This window comes from Entelurus aequoreus, linkage group LG02 (assembly GCF_033978785.1).
Source record: "Entelurus aequoreus isolate RoL-2023_Sb linkage group LG02, RoL_Eaeq_v1.1, whole genome shotgun sequence".
Lineage (NCBI taxonomy): Eukaryota > Metazoa > Chordata > Actinopteri > Syngnathiformes > Syngnathidae > Entelurus > Entelurus aequoreus.
This window is the reverse complement of record NC_084732.1, coordinates 18,000,379-18,024,524: the sequence shown is the minus strand read 5'-3', so window position 1 is coordinate 18,024,524 and position 24,146 is coordinate 18,000,379. Positions and strand designations below refer to the sequence as shown.

General features: G+C 39.7%; 1 protein-coding gene and 1 long non-coding RNA gene across 2 annotated transcripts in view; one reads left to right on the top strand and one right to left on the bottom strand.

Annotated features, from left to right (window-relative positions):
• The window catches only part of LOC133631290 (transcription initiation factor TFIID subunit 4), a 300,647-nt gene that overhangs the window by 158,786 nt on the left and 117,715 nt on the right, over positions 1–24,146 (top strand). The window lies entirely within an intron of this gene.
• LOC133631285 (uncharacterized) overlaps positions 3,339–24,146 on the bottom strand; it is a 32,871-nt gene continuing 12,063 nt past the window's right edge. Inside the window, exons 2-3 of the long non-coding RNA XR_009821428.1 lie at positions 8,973–9,028; positions 3,339–5,140 (exon numbers count right to left, since the gene is read on the bottom strand). This is a non-coding gene — a long non-coding RNA (uncharacterized LOC133631285). The remainder of the gene's footprint in view (positions 5,141–8,972; positions 9,029–24,146) is intronic.

Sequence of the window (24,146 nt, the reverse complement as noted above, 5' to 3'; positions counted from 1 at the left end):
GCCGCTAGCTAGCTAGCCATGTCTTAAAGCATTTCTTCCTGAGGGTGTTTCAGTGTTATAGCTTCACCTTTAGCGTTAGTTTTTAAGCCAAAATGCATCTGTTCTCCCTTTTCTGTCTACACACTGTGTCTGCTTGTAAGTACTCCGTGATTGTGCGCTGCCGAACATGCTCGTCTGCTCGTAAAACCAACAATGTCATGACGTAACGACGACGGGGGTGCGGTGGGGTGGAGGACCGGTACTTTTTGGAGGCGGTATAGTACCAAATATGATTCATTAGTATCGCGGTACTATACTAATACTGGTATACCGTACAACCCTAGTCCAAATGACTATTGGCATAAACCGCCTGTTTCGAGCGGAATTCAATTTTGATCCAAACGTGTGATCGGGTCAGAATATTCCAAATGGCGTGTTTACATGAAGCATTTTTGCTCCGGTTAGCCTTTTAATCCGATTAAATATGTCCATGTGTACATGGTGAATGTTGACTTAATCGTAGCAGCCCCATTTGGGAATATTATTGTCATTTATTTCAAAAAGTTGTTTGTGACAGGTTTGTACTTAAAGCTGCAGTTTGTGCAGTCTTAAACCCAGTAATACCGTATTTTCTGGACTGTAAGGCGCACTTAAAATCCTATTTTTTTCTCAAAACTCGACAGTGCGCCTAATGTACGGAATAATTATGGTTTTGCTTACCGACCTCGAAGCTATTTTATTTGATGCATGGTGTAATGGTAAGTGTGACCAGTAGATGGTAGTCACACATAAGAGATACGTGTAGACTGCAATATGACTCAAGTAAACAACATTTCATATGTTCCATTGATAATATAGAACATTACACGCGGCACTCAAAAATCTATCAAAATGTTTTAGTACGACTTTGGTAAGCTATGAAGCCACACCGCTTGATGGATTGTACTGTGCTTCAACATAGGAGTATTATTATGATGTGTGTATAAGGTAAGACATTATCTAGCATTTTGTATCGCAATATTATGCAAAAACAACTTTTCTTACCTTCTAGTACCTGCTGATGTGTATTTGGGATCTGCATAAGTCCTGAAAAATTGCGCGCTTCTGCCTTTGTAGTCCGTCCTGCTCCGTTATTGATGTAAGTAAAGTCTGAATGTCATTAAAACAGTTAGCTCCATCTTTTGACACTTCTTCCACTCCCGTCCTTGCACGCTACACCAAAGATGACGGGGAGAAGACGCTGTCGAAGGTGAGCCACGTAAATAAGACCGCCCACAAAACGGCGCATCCTGAAGCGACTGTCAGAAAGCGGCTTGAAGATGATCTGTAAAACATAACCTATGCAACATTTTGACCAAAGAACCACCATTACATGTTATGTAGACCACAAGGAAGTGTTTTACATTTAGAAAAAAATAATATGACTTCTTTAATGCGCCTTATAATACGGTGCGCCTTATATATGAAAAACGATCGAAAATAGACCATTCTTCTGCAGTGCGCCTTATAATCCCTATGGTCCGGAAAATACGGTAGTCCCGCCCCCACCACCAAATTATATCTAACATCAAAGTCATGCCCAGTAAGGATAATTTCAAAACGAATTTCGGAATATGTGTTTTCATGTGCTACAGTCCAAATGACTATTGGCATAAACCATCTGTCTCGATCGGAATGAAATTTTGATCCGAACGTGTGTGTGTATATTCCAAATTGCGTGTTTACATGAAGCATATTTATTCCGGTTAGCCTTTTAATCCGATTAAATGTGACCATGGCGAATGTTGACTAATCGTTGCAGCCCCATTTGGCAATATTATTATCATTTATTTCAAAAAGTTGTTTGTGACACGTTTGTACTTAAAGGCCTACTGAAATTAATTTTTTTTATTTAAACGGGGATAGCAGATCCATCCTATGTGTCATACTTGATCATTTCGCGATATTGCCATATTTTTGCTGAAAGAATTTAGTAGAGAACATCGACGATAAAGTTCGCAACTTTTGGTCGCTGATTAAAAAAAGCCTTGCCTGTATCGGAAGTAGCGTGATGTCACAAGTTGAAAGGCTCCTCACATTTCCCCATTGTTTACACAGACAGAGAAAGCGATGATTACCCCATTAATTTGAGCGAGGATGAAAGATTCGTGGATGAGGAACGTGAGAGTGAAGGACTAGAGTGCAGTGCAGGACGTATCTTTTTTCACTCTGACCGTAACTTAGGTACAAGGGCTCATTGGATTCCACACTTTCTCCTTTTTCTATTGTGGATCACAGATTTGTATTTTAAACCACCTCGGATACTATATCCTCTTGAAAATGAGAGTCGAGAAAGCGAAATGGACATTCACAGTGACTTTTATCTCCACGACAATACATCGGCGAAGCACTTTAGCTATGGAGCTAACGTGATAGCATCGTGCTTAAATGCAGATAGAAACAAAAGAAATAAATCCCTGACTGGAAGGATGGACAAAAAATCAACAATACTATTAAACCATGGACATGTAAATACACGGTTAATGCTTTCCAGCTTGGCGAAGCCTAACAATGCTGTTGCTAACGCCGCCATTGAAGCTAACTTAGCAACGGGACCTCACAGAGCTATGATAAAAACATTAGCGCTCCACCTACGCCAGCCAGCCCTCATCTGCTCATCAACACCCGTGCTCACCTGCGTTCCAGCGATCGATGGAAGGACGAAGGACTTCACCCGATCATCCGTGCGGTCGGCGGCTAGCGTCGGATAGCGCGTCTGCTATCCAAGTCAAAGTCCTCCTGGTTGTGTTGCTACAGCCAGCCGCTAATACACCGATCCCACCTACAACTTTCTTCTTTGCAGTCTTCATTGTTCATTAAACAAATTGCAAAAGATTCACCAACACAGATGTCCAGAATACTGTGGAAATTTGAGATGAAAACAGAGCTTTTTTGTATTGTATTCAATGGTGTCCGAATACTTCCGTTTAACTATTGACGTCACACGCATACGTCATCATACATAGACGTTTTCAACCGGAAGTTTAGCAGGAAATTTAAAATTGCACTTTATAAGTTAACCCGGCCGTATTGGCATGTGTTGCAATGTTAAGATTTCATCATTGATATATAAACTATCAGACTGCGTGGTCGGTAGTAGTGGCTTTCAGTAGGCCTTTAAAGCTGCAGTTTGTGCAGTCTTAAACCCAGTAATAACCCCCAGAAAAGGACAAAACTGCATAAGCAGTCAAAACATGAAACAGAAAATCAACTTATTTTATTATTGTGCGTATAATGTACAATTATCATGATGAATGCATAACCAGGTAATATTTTTTAATTAATTCTAAATAAAATATTCTTATTTGTAAAATGGTGACTTTATTTTGTAATAGTGCAAGTATCTAGACTTAGTTAAAGTGCCAATGATTGTCACACACACTAGGTGTGGCAAAATTATTCTCTGCATTTGACCCATCACCCTTGATCACCCCCTGGGAGGTGAGGGGAGCAGTGAGCAGCAGCGGTAACCGCGCCCGGGAATCATTTTGGTGATTTTAAACCCCAATTCCAACCCTTGATGCTGAGTGCCAAGCAGGGAGGTAATGGGTCCCATTTGTATAGTCTTTGGTATGACTCGGCCGGGGTTTGAACTCACAACCTACCGATCTCAGGGCGGACACTCTAACCCAGACCTGGGCAAATTAAGCTTTTCAATCTGGCCCGCCAGACATTCCCAAATCATTTTTTTATATCTTTAAGATGTAAAGTGTATCTGCCATTATGATGTGCGGTGATGTTTTCTAATGACCGTAAGTCTTCAACTATACAAAGTATTTCAATGGTTGGAATCTGTGCTTTTGCATGATATTTTAGTGACTAGTGTTATCCTGGTACCAATATTATTTTGATACTTTTCTGTACTTTTCGATACTTTTCTAAATAAAGGGGACCAGACAAAATTGCATTATTGACTTTATTTTAACAAAAAAATCTTAGGGTGTGGCGGACCGGTACTTTTCAGCGGCAGTATGGTACTGAATATGATTCATTAGTATCGCTGTACTATACTAATACACGTATACTGTACAACACTACTAGTTGCTATGGTAATCTACGTCACAGCAGTGTGGGTGGGGAGCGTTTCCACAGAGTGTTTCCAGAGCCTGAAATGTGGGTGTCAGGGACAGACGCGGAAGGAGATTTTTACAAGAAAGTTCTAAAGCTTAGTGATATATCCGATAGTAGATGTTTTTTGTTTTTTTTACCCTTCACGTTCATATTTCGCTGTGTTTGTTGCATTTTTGTTGCATGTTCTCAATATTCAGGGTTTCATCGTTCATAGAAAAAAATAAAATTCCATTCCGTTTTCAAGACGGTCTGTCATAACATTTTTAGCATTCAATCAGACTTTATTGTGAGGTTTTGTATTAGTTTTCCTAAAAAATAGATATACCGGCCCCCAGACACATTGTTTTCTCTAAATTTGGCCCCCGAGTCAAAATAATTGCCCAGGCCTGCTCTAACCACTAGGCCAGACTTTATTGATCCACAAGGGAAATTGTTCCACACAGTAGCTCAGTTACAAAAGATGGAAAGGTTGAGGATGGAAAGGATAATGCAGGTATAAAGTAGACTAAAAATGTACCATAGTAACAATATAAAATATGACATATATGTAATAGTATATATATGTATACATATAAACATTTATACATTATATATATATATAAATATATATATACGTACATGTGTAAATGTTTAAATTAAATCCTTCCGTGCTGGCTGCGAGCCCATTTATATTGAGCAGCATCTGTAAGTGTCTCTCTCAAGGGCAGCCGGCTATTGTTGCCCGGGCCACACTATTTAATTTAAAGGGTTTTTTTTTTTTCCGTGGCGTTGAACTTGTGACCTTGAAAAGTGACGAGCCCGCTCTTCCCACCGCTGGCGACTGGCAGCGCCGGGGTCTTCTTTCCCGGACATCTTTCGGGCGGCGTCTCTGTTTCGAGCGTTGGCACACAAGATCTCAGCGTTGGTACCCATAAGCCCCCGTGTATGCAAATGAGGCCGTGTAATAGGCAGCGCGACAGGTTCAGCCCCCGGGGGGGCCTCCACCGCGTGATCAAAGTGGATCTCATCCCCGTTAAGTGGCAGTCCCCTCGTCATGTGGCCAGATTAGCGCCTGGTGAGGACACACACACATATACACCATTTATGTGACATTTTAAGAAACTCCTTTTTGGAAATTGTTACTTTATGCAATACTAGAGACTGACACACACACACACACACACACACACGCACTGTATGTATCTGACACCCCTCAGCCGACCCCCCTCCCTCTCTCGCCGCTCTCTTTTTTGCTTAATGGCCGTCGTTTCTCAGCGCTCGTGCCTCTCCCGTTTTCGTCACCTGACTGGCTCAAGGGGACAGAGCTGGCTGTTTGTGTCACCGCCGAGTCTGTCGGCAGCTCACACATCTGCACAAATTTCATCAGGATAATGAGCCCCAGCAACTCTGCTGCCACAGCCAGACCTTCTCCCTGAGCACGCAAATACTGTACACGCTCTCTCTCTCACACACACACACCGCTGCGTTGTTGTTGTATTAGACACATGGAATTAAAATATGTTATATTCTTGATGGGACTGTCAAAGTTAAAGGGGAACTGCACTTTTTTTTTTTTTTTTTTTACATTTTGCCCATCATTCACAATCCTTATGCAGGCCTCAAATTTTAACTTTTTAAGGTCAAGGCAAGTGCTGCCTTAAAGGAGGGCTTATATTTTAGGGCACCAAGGCAAGTTAGAAGGGTACCAAGGCAAACATTATTTTCTTTCGAGGTAGGGGCTCCAAAGCATGCATGCAAAAGGAGGGATTTTTCAAATTGACTGTGTGTCGGTTTTAAAAGTGATTCCCCTCTGGTCAACATATGAAATAAAAAGTGTTTGTAAGAAATTGAAATGCACCCCCTTTGGCCAAAATTAATTAAAAAAAAAAAAAAAATGTATACAGAGACATACTGTAATAACTTGAAGTAAATAATGACGATTAAAAACCAATTACAAAAAAATAAAAAGTATTTTCTCACAATGTGTCAACTTATTCCTTATAAAATTGGGAATAATTTCTCATATTATTTTTGTTTCTGTAATATTGCAATATTTTCTCGTAAAATTATTACTTTTTAATGCAAGATGGTGACATTTGTCGTATAAAATTCTGACTTTTATCACAATATTGCCAATTTTTTTTTGTTGTTCAGGGAAATTTTTTGGAATAAAATGACTTTTGTCATAATTTTGCCAAGTAAAATTCAGATTATTATTATAATATTGCCAACATTTTAAGGTGTTCTTATAAAATTGTGACTTTTGTCGAGTAAAATTACGACAATTTTCTTAAAATTGCCAACATTTTAAGCTTTTCTTGTAAAATTGCGAATGTTATTGAGTACAATTCCAACTTTTATCATAATATTGCACAAATGTTCAAGTTTTTTTGTAAAATTTTGACTTTCGTTGAGTAAAATTACGACTTTTATTATGATACTGCCAAAAGTTTTTTTTGGTGAAATTGTGACCTTTTTCTTGTGAAATTCAAACCAATTTTTAACATCAAGCTTTTTTATATTTGCATAATATGTATATATTATTAATGTTGTAAAAACAAATCTTTATATATCTAGAAATGGTGGTCCTAAAGAGGTAGGCATTTTTTGGAGGTCTCAAGAAGGTAACATATACAAAAATGTGTGTGTGTGTTAGTGTGTGTTCTTGTATTTCTACCCTTCTTGAGACATCCATCCATCCATTTTCTACCGCTTCTCCCTTTTGGGGACGCGGGGGGTGCTGGAGCATATCAGCTGCATTCGGGCGGAAGGCGGGGTACACCCTGGACATTACAAAGGAAAAGTACCTTCCATATGAGGACTGGTGAACAAGTTAGGACATAAATCAAGGTCCCAATACGGAAAACCATTGCATATAATAGAGAATGTCTCATTTGCACCCCTGGTGGGGAAATCTTATCAAAATTAAGGTGGTCCCAAAAAGGAGGGATTTTTCAAATTGACTGTGTCGGTTTTAGAAGTGCCCCCCCTCTGGACAACATATGAAATAACAAGTGTATGTAAAAATTTGAAGTACTCCCACTGTGGCCAACATATGTAATAACAAGTGTGTGTAAGAAATTGAAATGCGCCCCCTTTGGCCAAAATTTATAAAAAAAAAAAAAAAAATATGTACCGCATTTTTCGGAGTATAAGTCGCTCCGGCATATAAGTCGCACCGGCCGAAAATGCATAATAAAGAAGGAAAAAAAAACATAAGTCGCACTGGAGTATAAGTCGCATTTTTTGGGGAAATTTATTTGATAAAATCCAACACCAAGAATAGTAAAGAATAGTGAACAACAGGCTGAATAAGTGTACGTTATATGAGGCATAAATAACCAACTGAGAACGTGCCTGGTATGTTAACGTAACATATTATGGTAAGAGTCATTCAAATAACTATAACATATAGAACATGCTATACGTTTACCAAACAATCTGTCACTCCTAATCGCTAAATCCCATGAAATCTTATACATCTAGTCTCTTACGTGAATAAGCTAAATAATATTATTTGATATTTTACGGTAATGTGTTAATAATTTCACACATAAGTCGCTGAGTATAAGTCGCACCCCCGGCCAAACTATGAAAAAAACTGCGACTTATAGTCCGAAAAATACGGTATATAGAGACATACTGTAATAACTTGAAGTAAATAATGAAGATTAAAAACCAATTACAAACAAACAAACAAACAAAAAAAGAACTAAAAGCTTACCTTTTTTTACATTTGCATAGTGTTTATAAATTATTATCCAATCCTATCCAATCCACTTTATTTATATAGCACATTTAAACAACAAAAATGTTTCCAAAGTGCTGCACAACAATATTAAAAACAATATTAAGAACAATATTCAAATATTATCCTTAGCTCCACCAATGACTGAGTAAAAACAATAAATAAATAAATATAAAACCAATATAAAAACAATATAAAAATAAATATGATTAAAAACGATTTTAAAGGGTAAAACCAATTAAACAGTAAATAGAATTTATAAAAAATGTTGTAAGTCATGCTAGTTTCCCCTAAATACAAATCTTTATATATCTAGAAAGGGTGGTCCTAAAGAGGTAGGCATTTTTCAGAGGTCTCAAGAAGGTAACAATTACAAGACTGTGTGTGTGTGTGTGTGTGTGCGTGTGTGTGTGTGTGTCTGAGAGTGATTGCGTGTGTGTTCCTGGACATTTGTGTTTTGCACAACATATGTAACTCTTGACAAAATAAATAGAACAAAAAAAGGTTCTCAGGAGGATATTGTGATATTTGCATCCATCCATCCACGCTGGGGGCCACTTTTATACGACACAGGACATGACCATTTCAGAACATCCTTTCCTTGTTTTGAACGATGCTTTAGACGACCAAAGTTGTCTTACACGTTAGTTGTCCTAAGAAATGATGTAATTTGATGATGATGATAAGATTTCCTGATAATATTCAAACCAAAACCAAGCATTGTAATGGTCCAGTTGGTGTAATAAGCGGTGTAGCCTTTAGGGGGCACTAGCATGACTTGAGGCTTGTGCCATGCAGACTAATGCTAATAATTGTGTTGGTATTTAAACGTGTCACCAGCAGTCCAGGCTGGGTAGATGCTTAGCGTGAGAGAGAGAGTCGGTCTAGCGCCTTTTCTCTCCCCATTCACCACCATTTGGCCGAAAGGTCAGATGGGCTATTTCAAAAATGCCCCCTGGTGAAAATCAATGGGCAAATCGTGGAGCTCAGTTCCTGTTTGTTGTTCCCGCCGCTCTCATCGTTGTTGTTTTTGGTGCGGTCCATCAGTGAGAGGGCAGGCGAAGAGAAATACTTTATTTTATTTATTTTTTTTATTTGAAGTGAGGAGGAGGAGGGAGGGAAAGAAAGGGTGTGAAGGCCGGTGGAGATACATCACCATGTCAGAAACGAAGACACGTCGCAGCAGCCAGAGATTCATCATCGCCGCCGCGTCTGCGGGCGCAAAGTGGACATAGGAAACAAGTGAGCTGGAGGAGGAGACAAGGAAAGAAAGATAACCACAAGAAATGGAGTCACATATTTGACACCTTCAGTGCTTTTACTTGAATAGCAACGACTTTGGTGCTTCTTTTGATGACCCAACATTTCTAAGAAACTGGTGTGTTATGCTGCAACGGTGGTCATACATAACAAATCTACTGATACCATGCATATCTATGAGGTCCCTATTAGTCCCAACCGCAGTCATGTTTCCTTTCAGCAGTTTTTAGATAGATGGATAGAAAGTACTTTATTGATCCCTGGGGGAAATTCAGCACCACAGTTCGCTCACAATAGACAATAATAATTATAAATAATATAATATATATATATATTATATAATATATAAATAATACAAATATATTATCTCGCTGGAATAAAAAAGACAATATAACATGCATCCATAAACGTGGACGCATGTGAAAATGTGCAATATATTTATCTGTACAGTAGTATATTTATTTATTTACACTACCGTTCAAAAGTTTGGGGTCACATTAAAATGTCCTTATTTTTCAATTAAGATAACTTTAAACTAGTCTTAACTTTAAAGAAATACACTCTATACATTGCTAATGTGGTAAATGACTATTCTAGCTGCAAATGTCTGCTTTTTGGTGCAATATCTACATAGGTGTATAGAGGCCCATTTCCAGCAACTATCACTCCAGTGTTCTAATGGTACAATGTGTTTGCTCATTAGCTCAGAAGGCTAATTGATGATTAGAAAACCCTTGTGCAATCATGTTCACACATCTGAAAACAGTTTAGCTCGTTACAGAAGCTACAAAACTGACCTTCCTTTGAGCAAATTGAGTTTCTGGAGCATCACATTTGTGGGGTCAATTAAACGCTCAAAATGGCCAGAAAAAGAGAACTTTCATCTGAAACTCGACAGTCTATTCTTGTTCTTAGAACAAGGCTATTCCACTAAATTGTTTGGGTGACCCCAAACTTTTGAACGGTAGTGTATATATATTTATTCATTTTATATATATGTTTATATATTATTTATATATATTTATTTATTTATATATGCACCTTATTGCTTTTTTTTTATCCTGCACTACCATGAGCTTATGTAACGAAATTTCTTTCTTATCTGTGCTGTAAAGTTCAAATTTGAATGACAAAAAAAAGGAAGTCTAAGTCTATATTCTACATATACTCTACATTTAAGTGCAGTCAAGGAACATATGCATTACACAGTCTGATGGCTGTCGGTATGAAGGACCTCCTGTGTCGTTCCGTGTTGCATTTTGGGAGTCTGAGCCTTCCACTGAACGTGCTCATTCTCCCCGCAAGGTCCGAGTGTAGTGGGTGGGAGGTGTTGTCCATAATGGCTAGGAGTTTTGCTAGACTTCTCCTCTCTGACACCACCGCCAGAGAGTCTAGCTCCACTCCCACCACGTTACTGGCCTTCTCTACCAACTTGTCCAGTCTGTTTGCGTCCCTCGCTCTCAGCCCGCTGCCCCAGCAGGCCACGGCGTACAAGAAGGCGCCCGCCACCACCGACTCGTAGAACATCAAATCCAATTTCTCTTATTATTACCAAGTATGACACCGTCTTTACAGTTTAAAGGGGAAATTCACTTTTTTTTTTGTCGTTCACAATCCTTATGAGAGAAAAGAAGACAAAAGGTTTGGTTTTTTTTCAATTTCTAACATTTAAAAATCGGCTCATTCTAGGTGGCTAGCAAGGCAGCCAGTGGGAGCAATCAATTCTACCTCTAAATAACTTTAAAAATGCATTCAAAAACTGTCAACAACATGTTCGAACTGAGAAACTTTAATTTTTTTTGCAAATAATCATTAACTTAAAATTTAATGGTAGCAACACATTGCAAAAAATTTGGCACTGGGGCATTTTTACCACTGTGTTACATGGCCTTTCCTTTTAACAACACTCTGTAAACGTTTGGAAACTCAATTTTTGAAGCTTTTCAGGTGGAATTCTTTCCCATTCTTGCTTTTACCATGAATTGTTTAACATGGACTTAAACAAGTTGAAAAACTTTTTCGGGTGTTACCATTTAGTGGTCAATTGTAGGGAATATGTACTGTACTGTGCAATCTACTAATAAAAGTCTCAATCAATCAATCAATCAATCAATCAATCGATGTACAGCTTAAGTTGTTCAACAGTCCGGGGTCTCCGTTGTGGTATTTTAGGCCACACATTTTCAATGGGAGACAGGTCTGGACTACAGGCAGGCCAGTCTAGTGCCCGCGCTCTTTTACTATGAAGCCACGCTGTTGTAACACATGCAGAATGTGGCTTGGCATTGTCTTGCTGAAATAAGCAGGGGCGTCCATTAAAAAGACGTTGCTAGGATGGCAACATATGTTGCTCCAAAACCTGTTTGTATCTTTCAGCATTAATGGCACCTTCACAGATGTGTAAGTTACCCATGCCTTGGGTGCTAATACACCTCCATACCATCACAGATGCTGGCTTTTGAACTTTGCGCTTATAACAATCCGGATGGTTCTTTTCCTACTTCGGTCCGGAGGACACGACGTCCACAGTTTCCAAAAACAATTTCAAATGTAGACTCGTCAGACCGCAGAACACATTTCCACTTTGCATCAGTCCATCTTAGATGAGCTCGGGCCCAGCGAAGTTGGCGGCGTTTCTGGGTGTTGTTGATAAGTGAAGTGAAGTGAATTATATTTATATAGCGCTTTTTCTCAAGTGACTCAAAGCGCTTTACATAGTGAAACCCAATATCTAAGTTACATTTAAACCAGTGTGGGTGGCACTGGGAGCAGGTGGGTAAAGAGTCTTGCCCAAGGACACAACGGAAGTGACTAGGATGGCGGAAGCAGGGATCGAACCTGCAACCCTGAAGTTGCTGGAACGGCCGCTCTACCAACCGAGCTATACTGCCCCATAAATGGTTTTCGCTTAATAAGCTAGCTTCTACAGCAACACAAAACGCGTTTGAGTTTGTAATGCACAACACTGCGATAAAACAACAATTTGTACTGACTGAAAAACGTGAACAACCATATTACAGTATCTGTAAAGTATTATTTCATGTTTAGTTTGTACACAGCTAGCCAGACAGCGTATGCACTGCAGTTGTAATAACACGCATGGCGTGCTGCGTGCATCATGATCGATATATAAAGTGTGACTCAACTCGATGGACAGTTGTTCGTCTGGTCCAGCTGGCCGGGGATGCTTGCTGTTGATTTTGGGTAAGCAATCCATTTATGTCGAAATAATTTGGCTCCAAGTTCCATATTTATAGTGTCAAAATCGCTTTCATCCCACTCTCTCGGCTTCTGTCAGCTTCAAAAATAGTCGTCTTTGTTTTCTGTTACCAAGTCTGCCATGATTAGACAACACATTTGTGTTTTTGATTCCGGAAGTAGGAACTTGTATTTGTGTTGCTATGAAAACAGAGATTATTGCGCGGTAGAAATCAGTCCCGGAAATGATTAAAATACGATAAATATAATACATATTACAGATTGTTATGAAGGTGTCTGTTATTACATTATATATAGACTTGCAGTGTTAAAATGTTGATGGATGGTTTTGAAGTTGTCTTAGAGGGCTTTGAAGGCAACAACAGTGACTCCTATTAGCCTCATCTTTCAAGCGTTTTTTTTTTATCATCTTTAAAGTCCTAAAAAAAATAAAAATATAAAAAATAAAGACATTTGCGTTCTTGTCTCTCATAATGATGATCACTATGTGGTAGAGATGTCCGATAATATCGGACTGCCGATATTATCGGCCGATAAATGCTTTCAAATGTAATATCGGAAATTATCGGTATCAAAAAGTCTAATTTATGACTTTTTAAAACGCCGCTGTACGGAGTGGTACACAGACGTAGGGAGAAGTACAGAGCAGTTGCGTCTCCCAGTCATACTTGCCAACCCTCCCGATTTTCCCGGGAGACTCCCAAAAATCTCCTGGTGCAACCATTCTCCCGAATTTCTCCCGATTTCCACTCAGACAACAATATTGGGGGCGTGCCTTAAAGGCACTGCCTTTGCGTGCCAAACCAAACACAGAATATCTATGGATTTTCACACAAGTGAATGCAACGCATACTTGGTCAACAGCCATACAGGTCACACTGAGGGTAGAAGTATAAACAACTTTAACACTGTTACAAATATGCGCCACACTGTGAACCCACACCAAACAAGAATGACAAACACATTTCGGGAGAACATCCGCACCGTAATACAACATAAACACAACAGAACAAATACCCACAACCCCTTGCAGCACTAACTCTTCCGGGACGCTACAATATAAACCCCCCGCTTCCCCCTAACCCCCGCTCCCCCCAACCCCACCCACCTCAACCTCCTCATGCTCTCTCAGGGAGAGCATGTCCCAAATTGCAAGCTGCTGTTTTGAGGCATGTTAAAAAAAAAAGAAGCACTTTGTGACTTCAATAATAAATATGGCAGTGCCATGTTGGCATTTTTTTCCATAACTTGAGTTGATTTATTTTGGAAAGCCTTATTACATTGTTTAATGCATCCAGCGGGGCATCACAACAAAATTAGGCATAATAATGTGTTAATTCCACGACTGTATATATCGGTATCGGTTGATATCGGAATCGGTAGTTAAGATTTGGACAATATCGGATATCGGCAAAAAAGCCATTATCGGACATCTCTAGTTTTTATCTTTAAGACGAATGTCAATTTTTTTTCCAGACAGGATTAAAAACAATCTTCATAAACATTATATAGATTCACCCGGTCACAACATTAGGTACACTATCCCGTAAGTCTACCCCAGGGCAGCTGTGGCTACGAAAGTAGCTTACCACCACCAGGTGTGAATGAATGATGGGTTTTTAACATGTAAAGCGACTTTGGGTACTTAGAAAAGCGCTATTTAAATCCCAGGTCTTATTATTATTATTATTATCCGATCTTACCTTTCTTGTGTTTCCTCAAACTCATCAGGCCTTCGTACACAGCTCCTCCCTGTCTGGCTAAAAACTTTTAACGCCCAAATAAGTACGTCTACTTCATTGTGATGTCACAACGTAGCCAGGCTGCAAATTCAAAACTGCGTTCAAGTTTATGCCTAAATGCTTGAACCTTATGATTTGGTGGCTTGGGCATTGTTAAACACGAGTATCCAACATTGTGACATTTATAAAGCAGAAAAGAAAACGATAAAACGCACAGCTATAATGTCTGAAGTTGAGATTTTAAGATATGTAGTAAAGCCTACTTTTTTATTTATTTATTTATTTTTTTAAACCAAGCTGTCCAGGCTCATCTAATTAGGGCAGGTCAGATTTTTTTTTTTTTATTTAAAATTTTTTTTTTTTTTAACTAAGCTGTCCAGGCTCACCTAGCTAGGGGCGGGTCAGAGGCCAGAAAATATGTTTTTGAAGTGAGTGCTTTGAGCACCACTGCTCTCAAAAGTAGAGCAGAAAGTGAGGAAGATTATGGAATTTTCTAACGTTTGGGTTTCGTAAACCACGTTACGACATCATTAAAAGTCAATTTGACATAATAAAGATCCTTTTAAGGATGTTGTGTTTCGTGTAAAGTCACAAGGTGTTGTAGAAAGCAACTTTCAGCCCCAATCTTATGAAAGCATGAAGGTTTCCGAGAGTCAGTCATGAGATGACCTTTACAAAAGTTCACCCTCCTGTAGGAACTCTCAATTCTTATTTTGTTCTTAGAAATCCTTGTAGAATTCTCTCAGGCCTTCGTGGGAAGAGGTTTTTTTCCTCAAGTGTTACTTTTCTCTGGCAGCGAGAGATTCCTTTAGTCCAGTGGTTCTTAACCTGGGTTCGATCGAACCCTAGGGGTTCTGGTGAGTCAGCCTCAGGGGTTCGACGGAGCCTCTGCCGCGGAGGTCAAGACACACCCGACTCATCGTGTAAATAAAAACTTTATGGATACGGCAACAGCAGAAGTCAGACTGATTTGCATGTGTGTAATTTGTTGTGAGTTCATGCACTGCGTTGGTTTTGTTCTTTGAACAAGGGGATGTTGATGCACGGTTCATTTTGTGCACCAGTAAAAAAAACATAACTTTGTCTTGAATTTGAAAAAAAAAACATTTTATTTTTCACTAAAGAAGGGTTCAGTAAATGTGCATATCTCCAACAAGGTTAAAAACCATTGCTTTAGTCCAATTTGAATTAGCAGCGAGGCTTGAAATGGGTCGAGTGAGTTCTTCCCCTGCTCAACTTTGGACTTTGCGTGGCTCCCATTTCAATGGCTGCTGTTTATATGTAAGAGTCCATCAATTAGGCCGACTGGTGCTACTGCGGGTTAGCGATATGTGCCTAGCATTAGCATATTTAACCTTGTTGCACGCGCAAATGGACGGACACAGTGCGTGCTATTTCAATCTTCCCCAGGTTGACGCCCTAACGCGCACACATGCATGCTCCTCATTGGCCCGGCATCCTCCACAAGTGACCGGGTCACCGCAATCCTGGACTGGAATCCACCCACACCAGAAACCCCGTCGGCCAGAGCCTCGCTCCTTCAGAGACGGGAGGCTCTCTGGTGTGTCAAAGGACAATGCATGGGTTTCTTTTATTAAGCCGGTTATATGTGCGAGTTCATAGGCGCGCCTCCTCTGGCCCTCCAAAGAGGCGCTCTTGCTCCCGCCAGGCAAGCCCGAGGCGGCCCGAACGCCGCCTCCACGTTGCAGCCTCGCTTCTCTTGAGCGCTGACTTTCAAAGACAATTCCTGCTGTTTTGTGCGGCCTCGTGGATGCACACTGTACCTTTTTTATATGACGAGCATAGCAGCACACCCGCTCCACTAGACACATGGAGAGGCTATATTCATGTGCAGTGCAGCTGTGAGGTCAAACATAGTCCATTCCAGGACGCTGGGCAACTCAAAAGGCAATGGAAATATAAATAATCTGTTCCAATGTCAAACTGGTGCCATCATTAAACATTTATACCAGGGGTCTTCAGTAGCTCGCTGATAGATTTTGAATAGCTCAAAAATAGTCAAATGATATTTGCTTCATGTAGTTATTTGTATTTATTTATTTACAGACAGACATCATTTTGTATTACATGATTGTTTCTAGGGATGTCCGATAATATCGGACTGCCGATATTATCGGCCGATAAATGCTTTAAAATGTAATATCGGAAATGATCAGTATCGGTTTCAAAATTATCGGTATCGGTTTCAAAAAATAAAATGTATGACTTTTTAAAACGCCACTGTGTACACGGACGTAGGGAGAAGTACAGAGCGCCAATAAACCTTAAAGGCACTGCCTTCGCGTGCCCGCCCAGTCACATACACTACCGTTCAAAAGTTTGGGGTCACATTGAAATGTCCTTGTTTTTGAAGGAAAAGCACTGTACTTTTTAATGAAGATAACTTTAAACTAGTCTTAACTTTAAAGAAATACACTCTATACATTGCTATTGTGGTAAATGACTATTCTAGCTGCAAATGTCTGGTTTTTGGTGCAATATCTACATAGGTGTATAGAGGCCCATTTCCAGCAACTATCACTCCAGTGTTCTAATGGTACAATGTGTTTGCTCATTGGCTCAGAAGGCTAATTGATGATTAGAAAACCCTTGTGCAATCATGTTCACACATCTGAAAACAGTTTAGCTCGTTACAGAAGCTACAAAGCTGACCTTCCTTTGAGCAGATTGAGTTTCTGGAGCATCACATTTGTGGGGTCAATTAAACGTTCAAAATGGCCAGAAAAAGAGAACTTTTATCTGAAACTCGACAGTCTATTCTTGTTCTTAGAAATGAAGGCTATTCCACAAAATTGTTTGGGTGACCCCAAACTTTTGAACGGTAGTGTAATATCTACGGCTTTCACACACTTTTGTTCAACGGATAGAATGCCTGTTATTACCTGCGTTTGCAGTTTTGCGTTTTACTTTTTGCTCCCTTGCTGTTCCTAATCGCAACTTTGAACCGGAGTTACCAACCATAACGTACAGTTTAACGCGGGGGTCGGCAACGCGCGGCTTTCGTGCCACAAGCGGCTCTTTAGCGCCTGAAGCTTTTTCAAAAATGTATGAAAATGGAAAAAGATGAGGAAAAAAATATATTTTTTGTTTTAATATGGTTTCTGTAGGACACATATGACACAAACCTTCCTAATTGTTTGAAATCCCACTGTTTACATTAAACATGAGGATTTGGCACGTGCCATTTTGTCCTAATTTCGGAAGTCCTTGAACGCACCGTAGTTTGTTTGCATGTACAACTTTCCTTGATGCTGCCACAGAAAGACGTGTTTTATGCCACTCCTTCTTTGCCTATTTTTGTCCATCAAACGTTGTATGCTGTGCGTGAATCCACAAAGGTGAGCTTGGTGGATGTTATTGACTTGTGTGGAGTGCTAATCAGACATATTTGGTCACTGCACGGCTGCAAGCTAATCGATGCTAACATGCTATTTATGCCAGCTGTATGTACATAATGCATCATTATGCCTCGTATTTTAGGTATATTTGAGTTCCATTTTTTTGTTGCTCAAAATGGTTCATTATGTCTTCTTATTCATATACTCTTTAAAATGTTCTTGTAATCAGACAATATTTTCGGTATATTTGGATGGAATCTTTACCTGACATGCTTCGACTGTCATCTGCAGTCTTCTTCAGAAGGGTCACCTGACCACTGTGACACGTTGCCTATCAGCTGTTCTATAGGCGTGGCCAACCAGGCAGACCGGTTAAGTCTACCTGGTTGCCCCCCCCCCCTCCGCCGCTTGATGGTTAATGGAGGAGGGAGTCCCAAGTATGCGAGAGCATGAACCCTCCCTCATCCTGATATGATGGTTTCCTTGGGCCGCTTCCTTAGTTTGATCGCCTCCTTAATCCATCGTTTGAATTTGTTACTTTCTGTCCCGAGGATTTTGCGGTTGTCCCGGTCCATGATGTGGTTATTTATTTTGCAATGATCCGATATGGTTGATTTTAAGATTCCCTGTTCGAATTTTTGTTTTAGGCTTCTTGTAAACCTTCTAGTTGTCTCTTTTTCGCATTCTTTCTGACGTTCTTCCTTCCTGGTGTTGAATGTCCTCCATGTTTCTCCGATGTATGATTTTTTGCATGATTTACACAGGATTTCGTAGATGACATTGCATTTCTTGTCTTGTTCTATTTGGTCTTTTGGATGTACAAGTAACTGTCTTGTTTTTGTGTGAGGTTTAACTGTTGTGTGTCATGATCTGTGGTCTAGATCATGTTTTCTTTGGTTATGTTCTGTTGGTTTTTGGACTCCACTAGTTCCTGTTTTTGTGCACTCTTGTTTGTTTTGGTTTCAATGACTACTCATTAGTTTCACCTGCCTTATGCACGTACCTGTTCTAATCAAGAGACTATTATTTAAGCCTTTTTTTTTTTTCAGTTAGTCGGCCTGGCGACATTACTCTGTGTTAGCTCTGTCCATGCCATAGTTCTTGTTCATAGTTCATGCTGCTCTTTTCAAGCCACAGTAAGTGTTGTTTGTTTTATGTTCATAGTTTATGCTAAATCTTAGCTTTTGTTCCCTGCGCCAAGTTCGTGCCTTTGCCTTGTGAGCGCTTTTTGTTTTGTACTTCGTTAAGTTATAGTCAAGATTAAGTCATGTTTTTACCTTCAAGCCATGTCCGGTCTAGTCCGTTTGCATCACGGGAGAACAAATCTTGCAGCAAGTTGCGTAAAAATCCACGTCCTGATATTGTGTTGATTTTGTGTTTTTTCATGACCCGCTGTATCGGTTCAGTTACTCCCCTAATGTATGGTGAGATTATGACCTTTGTTCTTTATTTCAGGTTTTTCTTTGAGTTTCTTCTTTGTCCTCTTTTCCTTATTTTTTTACTTGTTGTTCCCCTTTTTTGATGGCCCAGGTTGGATATTGTTCTTCTGTTATAATGTTGGTTGATTTTATTTGTAGTTTCCGTTTCCTTCAACTTGAACACACACATCTTTACCTTTACATTTCAACATTTCTGTCAACGAAGATTTGCGTCAGCCTGCGACACATACCGTATTTTTCGGACTATAAGTCGCAGTTTTTTTCATAGTTTAGCCGGGGGTGCGACTTATACTCAGGAGCGACTTATCGTAAAATATCAAATAATATTATTTAGCTCATTCACGTAAGACAGTGGTCCCCAACCACCGGGCTGCGGCCCGGAAAAAAATAAAATAATAATAATAAAAAATATTTTTTTTATTTTTTTATTTTATTTTTTATGAAATCAACATAAAAAACACAATACATAGATTATATATCAATATAGATCCACACAGTCTGCAGGGATACAGTCCGTAAGCACACATAATTGTATTTCTGTATGAAAACAAAAAAACCCCGGTCCGTGGAACAAATTTTCAAGCGTTGACCGGTCCGCAGCTACAAAAAGGTTGGGGACCACTGACGTAAGAGACTAGACGTATAAGATTTCATGGGATTTAGCGATTAGGAGCGACAGATTGTTTGGTAAACGTATAGCATGTTCTATATGTTATAGTTATTTGAATGACTCTTACCATAATATGTTACGTTAACATACCAGGCACGTTCTCAGTTGGTTATTTATGTGTCATACAACGTACACTTATTCAGCCTGTTGTTCACTATTCTTTATTTATTTTAAATTGCCTTTCAAATGTCTATTCTTGGTGTTGGGTTTTATCGAATACATTTCCCCCAAAAATGAGACTCATATATGTTTTTTTCCTTCTTTATTATGCATTTTCGGCCGGTGCGACTTATACTCCGGAGCGACTTATACTCCGAAAAATACGGTAATCATTTTGATAGTTGTCTAATATAGCTAATATAGACAATAACATCATGTGTTGCCTTCATTATAAGACTTATACAAGCCTTTACATTTTATGCGGCTCCAGACAAACATTTTTTTTGTATTTTTGGTCCAATACGGCTCTTTCAACATTTTGGGTTGCCGACCCCTGGTTTGAACGTCTACTACAGGGGTGTCCAAAGTGCGGCCTGGGGGCCATTTGCGGCCCACAGCTAATAGTTTACCGGCCTGCCACACGTTCTGGAAATGCTATTGCAAAAATAAAAAAAAAACATTAAAAAAAGTGGAATGAGGTAAAATCGGACTAGAAAAAGTTGCAATGTTGACACAAAGCTGCCATGCAGGCTGTTTTTTTCTTTTTTTTTCTTTTTTTGCCATTTCTTAAAAAAAAAAAGAAAAAAATAACTCGATGTTATAATGAATTATTGACCTATTCAAGGCTCCAATTATTTCAAATATTTAACTTTAAACTGTTTTATGTGGAAAATATTGTGTGGTTGCCATACAAAAACATCAATGTTTTCTTTGACAAAAGAGCATAAAACAACCAAAATAATAGTTCAAATGTAAAATCGACAGATATATCTGAAATTGATCTCGTAACTTAAGTGTTGAAAGTAAAAAAAAAATAAAATAAAAATGTATCACTTTTGGGTCCCAAATATATATAATGGTATTTTATTTGTCTTTTCACTGTGATTACTCAAAAATAATAATAAATGGTGTCCTGCATTATTGATCTTTTTAAGGCTCTAATTACTTCACATCAAACATTGCTTTTTGAATGTTTTGGGCAGTGGGGGAAATACTGCATATTTCAGTTTTATTATAAAAAACAAAGTTGTCTTTGACAGAAAAGGCATAAAACCTTTTTGTTTTTTTTAAACTTTATTTCAACCTGAAGTTGATATACTGTAGAGATTTACTGTAAGCGTTAAAAAAAATATATATATATATATATATATATAATAATTCAACTTGTTTTTTTTACATTTTAATGACTTAGACCCTTTATGGTCCCCGGGAGCCCTAAAGGTAAAAAAACAAACAAAATCCATATATTTTGTTATGGTTTGAAAATGAAAAATATCAAAATGCATGCTTTAATTTTTCCGTGTGCGGCCCTCTGTGGAAAAAGTTTGGACACCCCTGGTCTACTACAAGTACAAAACGTGGCGGTGTGGCTTCTGTGCTGAAGAGCAGCCTCTTTTTCTGTTTGTTGCTTTGTTGTCACTGGTCTGAACTTAAGTTTTTCTCTCTTCACCTCAAGTCATGTTCTCTCAAAGTACCTTTGGTGTTCCTGTGTGTTTTCCTACATTACAACGTGCCGTAATGAGAAGGAAAACAACACCAAAAAAAAAAAAAAAAAGCAGCGAGATGTCTTATTATTATTATTTTTTTTGCCTCAGAGGGAGATAGCGACTCATCTCCTCGCTGCTACGAGCCTGTAAGGTTCACTTTTGTCTTTGGTGCGCCCCAGCACTCCTTGGGACTGCGAGCAACAGGGGAATTGGGCGTGCTGAGCGACGCTAGTGGCGAGGTGCCTGCGATGGGAAGCAGGACACGTTTCAATTAGCCGACAGACCCCCGCAAGACGTTGCAAAGAGGGAGGGGGCAAAATGTAAAAATACATAGCGCCACCTCACCTTCACCTCCTAAAATTTTTTTTCCTGACCTCCCACAAACTCTTGTACCATCGTTTGCTTTTTTTTTTTGGTTTAATCCCAAGGTGTCGTCACCGTGGGGTCCATATGGGGAAGGACACTCGCGGGTGGGGGGGTTGGCGATGCTAAGTGTGCCAGCTCGGCCTGCGTGTTTCCATTAGATTGTCATGTTGGCTAATTAGAGAGCGGCAACATGATTCACCTTGTTAATTAGGAGGACTTGCACACCATGTGCCTGGGGGGGGGGGAAGTGGCAACGTGGGGAAGAGGAGCCCAGCCTCAGAGCCTGCTTCGTCTTCGCCCGCCGCCGCGTATGAAGATTCCCCTTCTCATCTACCTTCCCTTTTTTTTTTTTTGATTTAGAAATGAATAAATCATCGAGATCGTCCTATCTGCGAGTGTGAATATGTGAGTTCTCATCTTTCCTGGATGCAAATTAGGCGTGATCAATAGGAGGAGAAAAAAAAGGGGGGGGGGGGGTAGAAGGCGTTGAATCTGAATGTAAAAAAAAAAAGAAGAAGAAACGAGCTGAGCACAGACTGCTTGACGAAGCAGCCAACGAGACAATGTGAAGGAACATTTAAAAGTCGGACATTTTCCTTAGACAAGCGATATTTTTAATGATCTACCTCTGTCACTCTATACTGTCGGAATCTGATTATTTCCTGCCTCCTTAGCAAATGTTAGTACTGGGCTGTAACGGTAAGCCATACCCACAGTTGGCACGGACCTCGGTTGTAAGGTTTATTTTAACTACACTCCAAACTGCAAAGAAACGACCAACTGCTTGCAGGTAATATACAGTAAATTAGACCTATGATAACTTTAATCTACATTAAAGGCCTACTGAAATGCCATCCGTCCATCCATCTTCTTCCGCTTATCCGAGGTCGGGTCGCGGGGGCAGCAGCTTAAGCAGGGAAGCCCAGACTTCCCTCTCCCCAGCCACTTCGTCCAGCTCCTCCCGGGGGATCCCGAGGTGTTCCCAGGCCAACCGGGAGACATAGTCTCCCGGCTGAAATGATTTTTAAAAAATTTAAACGGGGATAGCAGATCCATTTTATGTGTCATACTTGATCATTTCGCGATATTGCCATATTTTTGCTGAAAGGATTTAGTAGAGAACAACGACGATAAAGTTCGCAACTTTTGGTCGCTGATGAAAAAAAAGCCTTGCCTGTACCGGAAGTAGCGAGACGTCACAGGAGGAAGGGCTCGTCACATTTTCCCCATTGTTTACAATGCAGCGAGAGAGATTCGGACAGAGAAAGTGACGATTACCCCATTAATTTGAGCGAGGATGAAAGATTCGTGGATGAGGAAAGTGAGAGTGAAGGACTAGCGTGCAGTGCAGGACGTATTATCTTTTTTCGCTCTGACCGTAACTTAGGTACAAGGGTTCATTGGATTCCACACATTCTCCTTTTTCTATTGTGGATCACGGATTTGTATTTTAAACCACCTCGGATACTATATCCTCTTGAAAATGAGAGTGGAGAACGCGAAATGGACATTCACAGTGACTTTTATCTCCACGACAATACATCGGCGAAGCTCTTTAGCTACTGAGCTAACGTGATAGCATCGGGCTCAAATGTAGATAGAAACATAATAAATAAACCCCTGACTGGAAGGATAGACAGAAGATCAACAATACTATTAAACCATGGACATGTAACTACACGGTTAATAATTTCCAGCTTGGCGAAGCTTAACAATGCTGTTGCTAACGACGCCATTGAAGCTAACTTTGCTATGGGGCGGCGGCGGGCGTTGTAGCTTTCGACGACACCCCGGCCGCCATCAGAGTCGGCAAGAAACATATATTTCCCCAAAGTTACGTACGTGACATGCACATAGCGACACGCACGTACGGGCAAGCGATCAAATGTTTGGAAGCCAAAGCTGTACTCACGGTAGCGCGTCTGCTATCCATCTCAAAGTTCTCATGGTTGTGTTGCTGTAGTCCGCCGCTAATACACCGATCGCACCTACAGCTTTCTTCTTTGCAGTCTCCATTGTTCATTAAACAAATTGCAAAAGATTCACCAACACAGATGTCCAGAATACTGTGGAATTTTGGGATGAAAACAGAGCTTTTTGTATTGGATTCAATGGGTCCGAATACTTCCGTATCAACCATTGACGTCACGCGCATACGTCATCATACATAGACGTTTTCAAACGGAAGTGTGGCGGAAAATTAAAAATTGCACTTTATAAGTTAACCCGGCCGTATTGGCATGTGTTGCAATGTTAAGATTTCATCATTGATATATAAACTATCAGACTGCGTGGTCGGTAGTAGTGGGTTTCAGTAGCTCTTTAAAACACTTATTTGAGGTGCAGATAATTTGTATTGAATATGGTTTGGTGTAAATTTTTCTCCACAATCTCTTGTACGGCCTGTTTTTTGAGTCCGTCTGCAAGATGTTCGAATCTGGAGGAATTCCCGAATAAAACCACGCCTCACCCTCCCCAAAATAATCATATTTTATCTTTTGAAAATGTACACTGTTTAGAGATGTATCTTGTAAACATCAAGGCTATTTTTTTTCCCAGACACGGTCGAAAATACATTTCATAAGCATTATATACAGCCGTGGTCAAAAGTTTACATACACTTGTAAAG